This window comes from Arachis ipaensis, chromosome B1, assembly GCF_059453495.1.
Source record: "Arachis ipaensis isolate K30076 ecotype BB chromosome B1, ASM5945349v1, whole genome shotgun sequence".
In the NCBI taxonomy this organism is placed as follows: Eukaryota; Viridiplantae; Streptophyta; class Magnoliopsida; order Fabales; family Fabaceae; genus Arachis; species Arachis ipaensis.
The window spans coordinates 110,963,423-110,978,094 of NC_142436.1; the positions used below are offsets into that span (position 1 = coordinate 110,963,423).

The 14,672-nt window shown below is 37.4% G+C and overlaps 2 non-coding genes across 2 annotated transcripts; one reads left to right on the forward strand and one right to left on the reverse strand.

The window, feature by feature from the left end:
* Nucleotides 1-666: 666 nt before the first annotated feature.
* On the forward strand, nucleotides 667-774 carry LOC148577913 (small nucleolar RNA R71). Its single transcript, XR_015904596.1, has one exon. It is a non-coding gene; the product is annotated as a small nucleolar RNA R71 (small nucleolar RNA).
* Nucleotides 775-13,566: 12,792 nt separating this feature from the next.
* On the reverse strand, nucleotides 13,567-13,674 carry LOC148577914 (small nucleolar RNA R71). The gene has a single exon (XR_015904270.1). It is a non-coding gene; the product is annotated as a small nucleolar RNA R71 (small nucleolar RNA).
* Nucleotides 13,675-14,672: the final 998 nt, after the last annotated feature.

A 14,672-nucleotide genomic window follows, 5' to 3' on the forward strand; every position in this document is an offset into this window, starting at 1 on the left:
TTCATTCATGAAACTTTGAGTGGTTTTGATTAAATCAGAGACAATGGTTGCTAAGTCAAAGTGGCTCTGCTTAGAATTCTCTGTTTGTTACTGAGAAGATGATGGAAAAGGCTTGCCATTGCTAAACCTGTTTCTTCCACCATTGTTGTTGTTGAAACCTTGTTGAGGTCTCTGTTGATCCTTCCATGAGAGATTTGGATGATTTTTCCATGAAGGATTATAGGTGTTTCCATAGGATTCTCCCATGTAATTCACCTCTTCCATTGCTGGGTTCTCAGGATCATAAGCTTCTTCTTCAGAGGAAGCTTCTTCTTCAGAGGAAGCTTCTTCTTCAGAGGAAGCTTCCTTAGTACTGCCTGTTGCTGCTTGCATTTCAGACAGACTCTGAGAAATCATATTGACTTGTTGGGTCAATATTTTATTCTGAGCCAATATGGCATTCAGAGTATCAATCTCAAGAGCTCCTTTCTTCTGATTTGTCCCATTATTCACAGGATTCCTTTCAGAAGTGTACATGAGTTGGTTATTTGCAACCATTTCAATGAGTTCTTGAGCTTCTGCAGGTGTTTTCTTCAGATGAAGAGATCCTCCAGTAGAGCTATCCAATGACATCTTGGATAGTTCAGACAGACCATCATAGAAAATTCCTATGATGCTCCATTCTGAAAGCATGTCAGAAGGGCACCTTCTGATCAATTGCTTGTATCTCTCCCAAGCTTCATAGAGGGACTCACCATCCTTCTGTCTAAAGGTTTGGACTTCCACTCTAAGCTTGCTCAATTTTTGAGGTGGAAAGAACTTTGCCAAGAAGGCATTGACTAGCTTTTCCCAAGAGTTCTGGCTTTCTTTAGGTTGTGAATCCAACCATGTCCTAGCTCTGTCTCTTACAGCAAAAGGAAAGAGCATAAGTCTGTAGACTTCAGGGTCAACCCCATTGGTCTTGACAGTGTCACAGATTTGCAAGAATTCAGCTAAGAACTGATGAGGATCTTCATGAAAACTTGAAAAAAATGTGAATTAAAAACAAAATCTTCCCTCTAGTGTCATCTTGGCGTTAAACGCCCATTCACCATTCTGGCGTTTAACGCCCAAATCTCTACCTTTTTGGGCTTTAAACGCCCAGCCAGGTACCCTGGCTGGCGTTTAAACGCCATTTTTCCTTCTTCACTGGGCGTTTTGAACGCCCAGCTTTTTCTGTTTGATTCCTCTGCTGAATGTTCTGAATCTTCAATTCTCTGTATTATTGACTTGAAAAGACACAATTTTGAAAATATTTTTGGATTTTTAATGATGAGAAACAATAAAAATGCAACTAAGATCAAATAAACAATGCATGCAGGACACCAAACTTAAAAATTTTCATATAGGAGACACTAACAATTTGAGAATGCATATGAGAAACAACAAAACACACAAAACAAGAGAATTTAAAGATCAGAGTAATGAAATTATCAAGAACAACTTGAAGATCAATAAAGAACAATATGTATAAATTCGAAAATTGCAAGAAGAAGAAATTCATGCAATTGACACCAAACTTAAAAATTGATACTAGACTCAAACAAGAAACATAAAATATTTTTGATATTTATGGTTTTATAATTTTTTTTGTGATTTTCGAAACTTATATGGTAAAGAAAATAAAGAGAATCAAAACTTTTAATCAGAATTCCAGGAATCATGCAATGTTAGTCTAAAGCTTCAGTCTAAAAAGATTAGACGTGTTTGGCCAAGCTTCAGCAGGACATTACATTCAGTAGCTAAATTGATGAGAATCAATCAGCTTTTGTGATGATAAGAACATCACCTTGAAACTCTAGAATTCATTCTTAAAAATTCTGAAAAATAAAAAGAAAAGTACCTAATCTAAGCAACAAGATGAATCGTCAGTTGTCCAAACTCGAACAATCCCCGGCAATGGCGCCAAAAACTTGGTGTTGTTGCCGGACCAAACTTGGCACGGTTGTTACCGGAAACAAATGCGAAATTGTTGTTCGTTCATTCGTTCAATCCCCGGCAATGGTGCCAAAAACTTGGAGCTCTCAAACGTGAATCACACTTTGTCACAATTCCGCACAACTAACCAGCAAGTGCACTGGGTCATCCAAGTAATAAACCTTACATGAGTAAGAGTCGATCCCACGGAGATTGTCGGCTTGAAGCAAGCTATGGTCATCTTGTAAATCTCAGTCAGGCGGATTCAAATGGTTATGGAGTTTAAGGTGATGAAAATAAACATAAAATAAAGATAGAGATACTTATGTAATTCATTGGTGGATTTCAGATAAGCATATGAAGATGCTTTGTTCCCCTTGAACCTCTGCTTTCCTATTGCCTTCTTCCAATCATTCATACTCCTTTCCATGGTAAGCTTTATGTTGGGCATCACCGTTGTCAATGGCTACATCCCGTCATCTCAGTGAAAATGGTCCTGATGCTCTGTCACAACATCGGCTAATCATCTGTCGGTTCTCGATCATGTCGGAATAGGATCCATTGATCCTTTTGCGTCTGTCACACGCCCCACAATCGCGAGTTTGAAGCTCATCACAGTCATCCCTTCCCAGATCCTACTCAGAATACCACAGACAAGGTTTAGACTTTCCGGATCTCAGGAATGGCCGCCAATAATTCTAGCTTATACCACGAAGGTTCCAATCTTAGATTAGAAACCCAAGAGATACACACTCAATCGAAGGTAGAACGGAGGTGGTTGTCAGGCACACGTTCATAGGTGAGAATGATGATGAGTGTCACGGATCATCACATTCATCAAGTTGAAGAATAAGTGATATCTTAGAGAAGAAGTATGCGTGAATTGAATAGAAAAACTGTAGTAATGCATTAATTCATGAAGAACAGCAGAGCTCCACACCTTAATCTATGGTGTGTAGAAACTCCACCATTGAAAATACATAAGAACAAGGTCTAGGCATGGCCGTGAGGCCAGCCTCCATGATCTAAGAACTACACATCCAAAGATGAACAAAAGATAATTCAAAGATGAAAATACAATAGCAAAAGGTCCTATTTATAGAGAACTAGTAGCCTAGGGTTTACAGAAATCAGTAATTAATGCAGAAATCTTCTTCCGGGCCCACTTGTTGTGTGCTTGGGCTGAGCATTGAAGCATTTTCGTATAGAGACTTTTCTTGGAGTTAAACGCCAGCTTTTGTGCCAGTTTGGGCGTTTAACTCCAGCTTTTGTGCCAGTTTTGGAGTTAAACGCCAGAATTCTTAAGCTGACTTGGAACGCCTGTTTGGGCCATCAAATCTTGAGCAAAGTATGAACTATTATATATTGCTGAAAAGCCCAGGATGTCTACTTTTCAACGCAATTGAGAGCGCACCAATTGGGCTTCTGTAGCTCCAGAAAATTCACTTTGAGTGCAGGGAGGTCAGAATCCAACAGCATCTGTAGTCATTTTTCAGCCTCTGAATCAGATTTTTGCTTAGGTCCCTCAATTTCAGCCAGAAAATACCTGAAATCACAGAAAAACACACAAACTCATAGTAAAGTCCAGAAGAGTGATTTTTATTTAAAAACTAATAAAAATATAATAAAAACTAATTAAAATATACTAAAAACATACTAAAAACAATGCCTAAAAGTGTATAAATTATCCGCTCATCAGCGGACAAGTCTTCTACTTTGGCAAGGTTAGCCTTCCCTTATCTCATTTGTCATCTCTGTAATTCAGCTGGAATTGACATAGAGGAAGACATCCCCATCAATGAGGACAAGCCCATCACTAAGAAAAGGATGGAGCAAACAAGAGATCCCACTCATGGACAAGAGCATGAGGAAATTCCTCATCATGAAATTCTTGAGATACCTCAAGGGATGCATTTTCCTCCACAAAACTATTGGGAGCAAATTAACACCTCCCTAGGAGAATTAAGTTCCAATATGGGACAACTAAGGGTGGAGCACCAAGAGCATTCCATCCTCCTTCATGAAATTAGGGAAGATCAAAGAGTCATGAGAGAGGAGCAACAAAGGCAAAGAAGATACATTGAGGAGCTCAAGCACTCCATAAGATCTTCAAGAGGAAGAACTAGCCGCCATCACTAAGGTGGACCCATTCTTTAATCTCCTTGTTCTTTATTTTCTGTTTTTCGAATTTTTATGCTTTATGTTTATCTATGTTTGTGTCTTTATTACATGATCACTAGTGTCTAAGTGTCTTTGCCTTAAAGCTATGAATATGAATCCATCACCTTTCTTAAATGAAAAATGTTTTTAATTGCAAAAAGAAAAAGAAGTACATGAATTTCGAATTTTAAAACAGATTAATTATTTTGATGTGGTGGCAATACTTTTTGTTCTTCTGAATGAATGCTTGAACAGTGCATATTTTTGAATTTGTTGTTTATGAATGTTAAAATTGTTGGCTCTTGAAAGAATGATGGAAAAGGAAAAATGTTATTGATGATCTGAAAAATCATAAAAATGATTCTTGAAGCAAGAAAAAGCAGTGAATAGTAAAGCTTGCAGAAAAAAAATGGCAAAAAAATAAAAGAGAAAAAGAAAGAAAAAGAAAAGCAAGCAGAAAAAGCCAATAGCCCTTTAAACCAAAAGGCAAGGGTAAAATAAAAAGGATCCAAGGCTTTGAGCATCAGTGGATAGGAGGTCCCACAGGAATAAAATCCTAGCCTAAGCGGCTAAACCAAGGTGTCCCTAACCATGTGCTTGTGGCGTGAAGGTGTCAAGTGAAAACTTGAGACTGAGCGGTTAAAGTCGTGTTTCAAAGCAAAAACAGTGTGCTTAAGAGCTCTGGACACCTCTAATTGGGGACTCTAGCAAAGCTAAGTCACAATCTGAAAACGTTCACCCAGTTATGTGTCTGTGGCATTTATGTATCCGGTGGTAATACTGGAAAACAAAGTGCAAAGGGCCACGGCCAAGACTCATAAAGTAGCTGTGTTCAAGAATCAACATACTGAACTAGGAGAATTAATAATACTATCTGAATTCTGAGTTCCTATAGAAGCCAATCATTCTGAGCTTTAAAGGATAAAGTGAGATGCCAAAACTGTTCAGAAGCAAAACGCTAATAGCCCCGCTCATCTAATTAAGACTGATCTTCATAGATATTTTTGGAATTCATTGTATATTCTATTCTTTTTATCCTATTTGATTTTCAGTTGCTTAGGGACAAGCAACAATTTAAGTTTGGTGTTGTGATGAGCGGATAATTTACACGCTTTTTGGCATTGTTTTTAGTATGTTTTTAGTATATTTTAGTTGGTTTTTATTATGAGTTTACTATGAGTTTGTATATTTTTCTATGATTTCAGGTATTTTCTGGCTGAAATTGAGGGACCTGAGCAAAAATCTGATTCAGAGGCTGAAAAGGATTGCAGATGCTATTAGATTCTGACCTCCCTTTACTCGAAGTGGATTTTCTGGAGCTACAGAAGCCCAATTGGCGGACTCTCAATTGCGTTAGAAAGAAGACATCCTGGGCTTTCCAGCAATATATAATAGTTCATACTTTGCCTAAGATTTGATGGCGCAAACCGGCGTTCAAAGTCAGCATAGAAATTCTGACGTCAAAACGCCAGAACTGGCATAAAAGCTGGAGTTAAACGCCCAAACTGGCACAAAAGCTGGCATTTAACTCCAACAAAAGCCTCTACACGTGAAAGCTTCAATACTCAGCCCAAGCACACACCAAGTAGGCCCGGAAGTGGATTCTGCATTATTTACTCATTTCTGTAAACCCTAGGTTACTAGTTTTCTACAAATAGGACCTTTTGCTATTGTATTTTACACACTTGATCATACTTTTCATCTGGGAACTTGTATGTTCACGCTTTGAGAGGCTGGCCTTTCGGCCATGCCTAGACCTTTTGTTCTTATGTATTTTCAACGGTAGAGTTTCTACACACCATAGATTAAGGTGTGGAGCTCCGCTGTTCCTCATGAATTAATGCAAAGTACTATTGTTTTTCTATTCAATTCAAGCTTATTCTTATTCCAAGATATTCATTCGTTCTTCAACTCGATGAATGTGATGATCTGTGACACTCATCATCATTCTCACCTATGAACGCGTGCCTGACAACCACTTCCGTTCTACAATGCAAACAAGCTTGAATGTGTATCTCTTGGGTTTCTAATCTAAGATTAGAACCTTCGTGGTATAGGCTAGAATTATTGGGGGCTATTCCTGAGATCCGAAAATTCTAAACCTTGTCTGTGGTATTCCGAGTAGGATCTGGGAAGGGATGACTGTGACGAGCTTCAAACTCGCGAGTGTTGGGCATAGTGACAGATGCAAATGGATCAATGGATCCTATTCCAACATGATCGAGAACCGACAGATGATTAGCCGTGCGGTGACAGCGCATTTGGAACATTTTCACTGAGAGGACGGGATGTAGCCATTGACAACGGTGATGCCCAACATACAGCTTACCATGGAAAAGAGTATGAATGATTGGAAGAAGGCAATAGGAAAGCAGAGGTTCAGAAGGAACAAAGCATCTTCATACACTTATCTGAAATTCTCACCAATGAATTACATAAGTATCTCTATCTTTATTTTATGTTTTATTCATCTTTTAATTATCAAATTCTCTATAACCATTTGAATCCGCCTGACTGAGATTTACAAGATGACCATAGCTTGCTTCAAGCTGACAGTCTCCGTGGGATCGATCCTTACTCACGTAAGGTTTATTACTTGGACGACCCAGTGCACTTGCTGGTAAGTTGTGCGGAGTTGTGATAAAGAGTTGAGATTACAATTGTGCGTACCAAGTTGTTGGCACCATTGATGATCACAATTTCGTGCACCACTAAGCCACCATCCAAACCACAAATTGAGTGGGTAATCATCTCATCCTTTAATTTCCTTGGCCCATATCAATATGCATTGTTAGAAACGGATGGTCAACTTAGAACTATTTGTGGGTTAGAAAGTAGAAAAGAGTTGGATGTTGGTTGGCAACAAGAATCAAGGTACATAGTGGGTAGAAAATCAAATTTTAGGATTCAAAGGTGGAGTGGAATTCAAGTCAATGGAATTAGGATGATGAGAAGGAGTTACAAAGAGAATTCAATAAGTTTGTCATCCTATTGGAAGCATGAAAATCAAGAATAAGGGGGGTTGACAAACAAAGTATGGGACCCCGGAATATACATGGACTACCATCAACTTTGGGGTCTTGTTACTTGCTCGAACTTTCTTGAAGGCTTTATGCGCCTAATTTGGGATCCCTGTGGTCGTTGGAAATGCAAACATTGGTGGAGATTCAAGGATGAATTCAAGCATAAGCCACCATAGTAAGGACCCCATCAAAAGTCCAACTTAAGGACAATAAATAAAAGTGCTAGGTAGAAGACACCCCACCATGGTAAACTCTTTCCACTCTCTTATAGCTTTGATTAATATATGATTGAGTTACCATTATAGGTAGTTTTTCTCTTCATATAGGATTGTTTTAATGATTTGGTTATTAGTTGCTTGCCATGCAAGTTTTGCTTGTTTAGTAGTTGGTAAAGTTTCAAAAGTCAAAAAGATTTTTGTAATTTTACATTTTTGATCAGTTCTGAGCTGTAGGTACTGTTAGGGAGATTTTTCTTAGCTGTTTTAATATTTCAAAAAAAAGGGGCGCGCGTGCGCGCACTAGATGCGTACGCGTCCATAGGCCACTCGCAGCTCCTGGTACATTTTCCAGAGATTTATGCGCGCCTTGAGCCAACACTGAGCCCCAGGCCTGACCCGACTTGCGCGCGCGCGCACTTGGCGCGTACGGGCCCTTACGCTGTTTTGCGAATCGACGCGTGAGCGCACCTGGCGCGTCCGCGTCGCTCGCACCACCTGCATACCTGGTACATTTTCCCGAGAGTTAGGCCTGCATTGTGCGAACATTGGGCCTAAGGCACAAACCAACCCGTGCATATGCGCACCTGGCGCGTACGCGTCCCTCTGCCAAACTGCGCATCGGCGCGTAAGCGTGTATGACGCGTCCGCGTCGGTAAAAAAAAAGTTTTTTTCTCATCTTCCATTTTCTTTTGTCCATTGAATTCACATACTTTTATTCTTTACATTTTGTTTTTGTTTTTATATCTTGGTTTTACTTTATTTTTTTTCGAGTTTCTTATTTTAATAATGGTGTTGAATTCTCTTACTCAATTGTTGAGACTCTCTTGTATTGTTTTGGTGCTTCGTGACTTGTTTAACATTAATGGTCATATTTGTTCCACACACAAGATTAGTGCTTTAGTCCTTCCTCATTCATTATTCTTTGTTTTTGTGCCTCATTATCATTGAGTTAGGATGGGACCAATTGCTTTCATGCTTATCACTAATCTTGTTTCTGTCAATTCTTATTTGAACTTGATGCTCAATATGCTCTTCATGCTTTGACTTTACTCTTGCATCAAGTTTAATAATATGCCTTAGCTTACATTATTTTCTCCCTTACATGTTGTAGCTACCATATAGTAGAGAACTTTACTCTTGTTTGGCATTAGCCCCAGCCTACATTCTATTTGCTTTGATATCTTTGTTGTAGGCTTAATTTTCTTTCTTTTTCTCTCCTTTTAGGTTGGCCACAAAGAAGGGAGAAAGGAAAAGCTTTTAAATGGGGCAACAAATAAGTCATCCGCACAACCTTTTGAAGAAACTCATCAGTTGTAGCAACCCGTCCACATTGCTCTTCTTTGCATGCACCGAGGACGGTCCAATCTTCAAGTGTGGGGAGGTCGTCCGACCGATCTCCATGGGTAACAATTCCTTTCTCAACACCAATTCTTGATCTTCTTTGTTAGTTAGTTGTTGCATTACATGTTAGATTGCATGCTAGTTAGAATTTGTACATATTTTGCCACTTCTTTTTATGATTAGGACTACTTGGTTAGGGTGATGATTTCTTTTCCAAGAACCTGTTTTTAAGGCACCGTACCAATTTGAAAACTTTTTGTTGAACTTGCTTGAAAGAATATATTTTGGAACACGGTTTTTGAGCTAAGAACACAAGCTAGTGAGATTTGAGCCTAATTGTGTGGTTACATCTTATAACCACTTATTTTCCCTTTTTGTGTGCATTATTCTCTTTCTATGATTGCAATCCTTGATTTGTTTGATTCTTTATGTCCATTATTTTGTGTAGACATGCATTTATATGATTGAGGACATCATTTCATGTAGCTCACTTACCCAAATAGCCTACCTTTTATCATCCATTGTTAGCAACTTTGAGCCTACGCTTAACCCATTTGTTCATAATTTTAGCACATTACAAGCCTTAAAGCAAAAAACAATAAATGTTCTTAATTTGGATCTTTGATTAGCTTAGGCTAGTGTGAGTGTGTATCATTCAAATGTGGAAAAACTTGGGACATTGGTTGAGAAAAGGGTAGTTTTGTGTTTTTGTTGTAAATATCGAGAATTGGGTACATGCTCATGTGTTAATTAAATGTAAAACCATATGCATTGATACTCTTGTATATACTTTATTGCAAAAAGAAAAAAAATGAGAAAATAAAAAAAATAAAAATATATGTAGATATCAAAAGAAAAAGAAAAAAAAAATAGAAAGAAAAGAAAAAGAAAAGAAAAGTAATAAAAAGGGGACAAAATGCCCCAAGTGAAACTCAATAATAATCAATGTATATGTGTTGTGATCAAGGAAAAAAATGCATGAGTATGTGAAAAAGTGAAGAATGGATAGTTAGGTTTGTTTAGAATTGTATAGGTTGCTATATGGGTTAGGTGGGAAGTTTAAGGTAATCAAATATTCAAATTTCAAGTCCACTCGACCAAATATGCATCCTTACCTTGACCCTAGCCCCATTACAACCTATGAAAAGTCCTCATGATAGTTGTATGCATGCATGAAATAAATGTTGATTGTTAGATAAAAACAAATCTTGGAAAGCATGATTAGGGGAGGATTGAGAGAATCGACCCTATACACTTGAGCGACTAGAGTGCAAACACTTCCGGTGAGGGTTCGATGCTCAATTCCTTGTTCCCGGCTTTCATAAGCTTTCTTCTTGCAAGTCTACTTGAACTTCATCTTGATATTTGAATTGGTAGGATTCATGAATCATTATAGGATCTTGGCCCTACTTGTGCATGTATGTCTTGGAGATTGATTTATTTTTAACCAAGTAGGTAGAATTATTTTGCATTTAGTTGCATTCATATAGATAGATGCATTTAGGTCATTTACATTGAATAAATGTTCATACACCTTCTCTTATGCTTCTTGGCTTAGCATGAGGACATGCAATTGTTTAAGTGTGGGGAGGTTGATAAACCCTATTTTTAGGGTTTATCTTGTGTTAAATTTAAAGGGTTTTGTCAACTTTTCTCCCATGTATCCAATGAAATAGCATGGTTTTGTAAATTCTCCTTTAATTATGCTTAAGTGGGAAAACATGCTTTTTAGGACTTAAAATAGCTAAAGTTAATTCACCTTAATTCTATTAAATGCCTTGATATGTTTTTTAAGTGATTTCAGATTTAGGAGGCAAAGATTGGATTGAGGGAATGAAGAAAAAGCATGTAGAAATGGAGAACTCATGAAGAAATGAAGGAATTGCAAAAGCTGTCAAGCCGACCTCTTCGCACTTAATCGACCATAACTTGAGCTACAGAGGTCCAAATGATGCGGTTCTAGTTCCGTTGGAAAGCTAACATCGGGGGCTTCAAAATGATATAAGATTTTCTATAGTTGCATCGTGTTTAGGGGCACGCATGTGCACTGTACGTGTATGCGCTGATGGTTGCACATGATTCACTTAATGCAACTCGTGGCCAGCGATTTTAGAAGCCTTGTGGGCCCAATCCAACTCATTTTTTATGCAATTTAAGCCAAGGATTGAAAGAAAATTAACATACTTTTGATCATTAATCATAGTTTAAGTTTTAGAAGTAGTTAGAGTTAGTTTCTAGAGAGAGAAGCTCTCACTTCTCTCTAGAATTAGGATTAGGTTTTAGATCTAGATCTACTTCTTCTCCTCTTCTAATTTTCCTTTTTCTTCCCTAATTGCTCTCTTGTAGTTGTAGAATTCTTCTTCTCTTGTAATTCCTTTGTATTGTTAGTTGTAGTTTATGAACTTTCTTTTGTAGATCTACATTTCTTCTTCAATGTAATTGGTAAGTTCTTTGTTGTTTCATAATTGTTTTGCCTTTCTATTGTTAATCTCTTGCTTTTGTAGTTGTAGATTTCTTTAATTCTTGCAATTAATAATGTTTGCCTTTATTACCTTCTATGTGTTTGTTAAAATGCTTCTTTTAGTTATGAGTTAGATTTTGTTCCTCTTGGCTTTGGTAGAGTAATTAGTGACTATTGAATTATCTAATTCCTTTGTTGCTTGACAATTAGAAGTTGCTAATTGATTTGGATACCATTAAAGCTAGTCTTTCCCTTGGGAGTTGGCTAGGACTTATGGAATCAAGTTAATTCATCCACTTGACTTTTCTCCATGGTTAGAGGTTAACTAGGTGGTAGCAATGGACAATTCTCATCACAATTGAGGAGGATAATGAGGATAGGACTTCCAATTCTCATAACCTTGCCAAGAGCTTTCATAGTTGTTAGTTTATTTCATTTTCCATTTATATTTCTTGTCTAATATCCCAAAAACCCCAAACATACTTCATAACCAATAACAAGAGCACTTTGTTGCAATTCTTAGGGAGAACGACCCGAGGTTTGAATACTTCCGTTATTATCTTAGGGGTTTGTTATTTGTGACAACCAAATGTTTGCATGAAATAATTATTTGTTGGTTTAGAAACTATACTTGCAACGAGAATTCATTTGTGAATTCTAAACCACACAAAAATCCAATCATCAGTACGCACAAGAGCCAAAATAGCAAAGTGTGTGTACGCACAGGACCCTGCACGTGGTTTCATTAATAAAACACATGCTGCGCGATTTTGGGGGCCTTTGGCCCTGTTTTGGAAGCTCCAATGCTGATTGGGAAGTGCTATATCAAGGGGGATTGAAGTCATGTGAAGGCATTAGAGTAGAAGGCCACATTTTTACATTTTTAGCATAGTTAATTAGGAGTAGGAGTAGGAGTAGAGTAGATTGCTCTCCTAGTGTTTATCAATGTCCATTGTAGCATTTTATAGCAAGCTTAATTTTGGATTTTGATCATCTTTAATTGTAAGTACTCTTTAATTTCTCTTTAATTACATTGTCTTTATTTTCAATTTCCTTTGGTTCAAGTTACTTTGTTCATATTTGCAATTTTGTGTTTCTTGAAGTTTTGATCAATGAATTTTACGTTTCATGCTTCTTTTATGCTTGATTACTTTTCTATATTTGATTTTGTTGATAGTTGGTTATAGTTTCCCATTTGCGATTCCCATGTTTTACTTTTATGCACACAAGGTGTTTGTGAAAATGCCAACCTTAGAATTTGAGTAGATTTTCACACCTTGGCTTGGGAATTGAGTTCCTAGGATACTAGAGTCATAATGTCCGATATTTAGTGGTAATTCTTGGGGAGTTAGTTGACTCTTGTTTCCATTAAAGCTAGCCTTTTATCAACTAGTTTAGTAAGTTGGTTAGGACTTATGGATTAAGGTCAATTATGCTTGCTTGACTTACTCCTCGATGTTTGGGGTTAACTAAGCAAGATTAACTCATGATAATTACCATAGTTGTGGTTATGGCAATGATAGGATTCCGCGGATCCTCATTCCCAAGTCAAGGCTCTTTCTTGCATTTATAGCATTTTCACTATTTTTGACCTCATCTCTTTACTTGCATTAATTACAATTTTGATCATTCCTTAGTTCTTTTGTTTCTTAAGTTCCTTTAATATTTTGTTCTTTGATTGTAAAACCCTTTTTTTTTGCCCTCACAACTGAAAGAGTAACATTCCAATTGCATTCTTAGGGAGGAACGACCTGGGAGCTAAATACTCTTGGTTTATATTTGTTTTGTATTGTGTAACATTTGATTGATGGTCAATTTGTTGGGTTAGGACTATACTTACAACGCCAATTCCATTTTGATAATCAAATTCCTAACCCATGCTTTTGCTCATCTTATCACTCCTTAATTTTAGCCGGAAAATACCTAAAATTGTACAAAAATGCACAAACTCATAGTAGAATCCAAAAATGTGAATTTATCACTAAAACCTATAAAAACTTATTAAAAACTAAACAAAACATGCTAAAAACTATTTGAAAATGATGCCAAAAAGCATATAAAATATCCGCTCATCACATATACTGCCCCCAATGCAGATCTTTATGGGAAAAGCATTGTGGTGCCTCCTATAGCTGCAAACAACTTTGAACTATAGCCGCAGCTAGTCACTCTTGTGCAACAAAATTGTCAGTATCATGGACTTCCTCAGGAAGGCCTAAATCAGTTTATTTCTAATTTCCTACAGATTTGTGATACTGTGAAGATGAATGGAGTGAATTTTGAGGTTTACAAACTCATGCTCTTCCTATTTGCTGTGAGGAATAGAGCAAATCTATGGCTAAATTCTCAACCCAAGGAGAGCCTGGACACTTGGGATAAGGTGGTCACTGGATTTCTGACTAAATTTTTCCCACCACAAAAGCTAACTAAGCTAAGGGTGGAGGTTCAGACCTTCAAATAGAAAGATGGTGAGACCCTCTATGAAGCCTGGGAGAGATACAAGCTACTGACTAGGCAATGCCCTCCAGACATGTTTTCTAAATGGACTCAGCTGGATATCTTTTATGAGGGCTTATGTGAAATGTCCAAAATGTGTTTAGATAATTTTGCAGGAGGTTCGTTGTACATGAAGAAGACACCAGAGGAGACTACTGAGCTTATTGAGTTGGTTGCTAACAACCAATATCTCTACTCATCTAACAGGAATCCTGTGAACTCTGGGACCCATCAGAAGAAAGGCATTTTAGAAGTAGAGGCTTTTGATGCTCTTCTTGCTCAGAATAAAATTTTGTCTCAACAGATGAATTTGATTACTCAAAAATTGAGTGGGATGTAGGTTTCAGTTGTTAATACTCATAATGCACCTCAAGAGGCTCCTTATGACATGACTGGTAGCTCTATGCAAGGTGAGAATTATGATTATGCTCAATTTCCTTCTGAACAGGTCAACTATATGAGAAATGCTCTTAAAAACCCTAATAATGATCCATATGCCAAGACCTATAATCAGGAGTGGATGATGAGCGGATAACTTATATGCTTTTTGGTATTATTTTTAGTATATTTTTAGTATGTTTTAGTTAATTTTTATTATGTTTTTATTAGTTTTTAAATAAAAATCACATTTTTGGACTTTACTATGAGTTTGTGTGTTTTTCTATTATTTCAGGTATTTTCTGGCTGAAATTGAGGGACCTGAGCAAAAATCTGATTCAGAGGCTGAAAAAGGACTGCAGATACTGTTGGATTCTGACCTCCCTGCACTCGAAGTGGATTTTCTGGAGCTACAGAAGCCCAATTGGAGCGCTCTCAATTGCATTGGAAAGTAGACATCCTGGTCTTTCCAGCAATATATAATGGTCTATACTTTGCTCGATATTTGATGGCCTAAACCGGCGTTCCAAGTCAGCATAGAAATTCTGGCATCAAAACGCCAGAACTGGCATAAAAGCTGGAGTTAAACGCCCAAACTGGCACAAAAGCTGGCGTTTAACTCCAAGAAAAGTCTCTACACGTGAAAGCTTCAATGCTCAG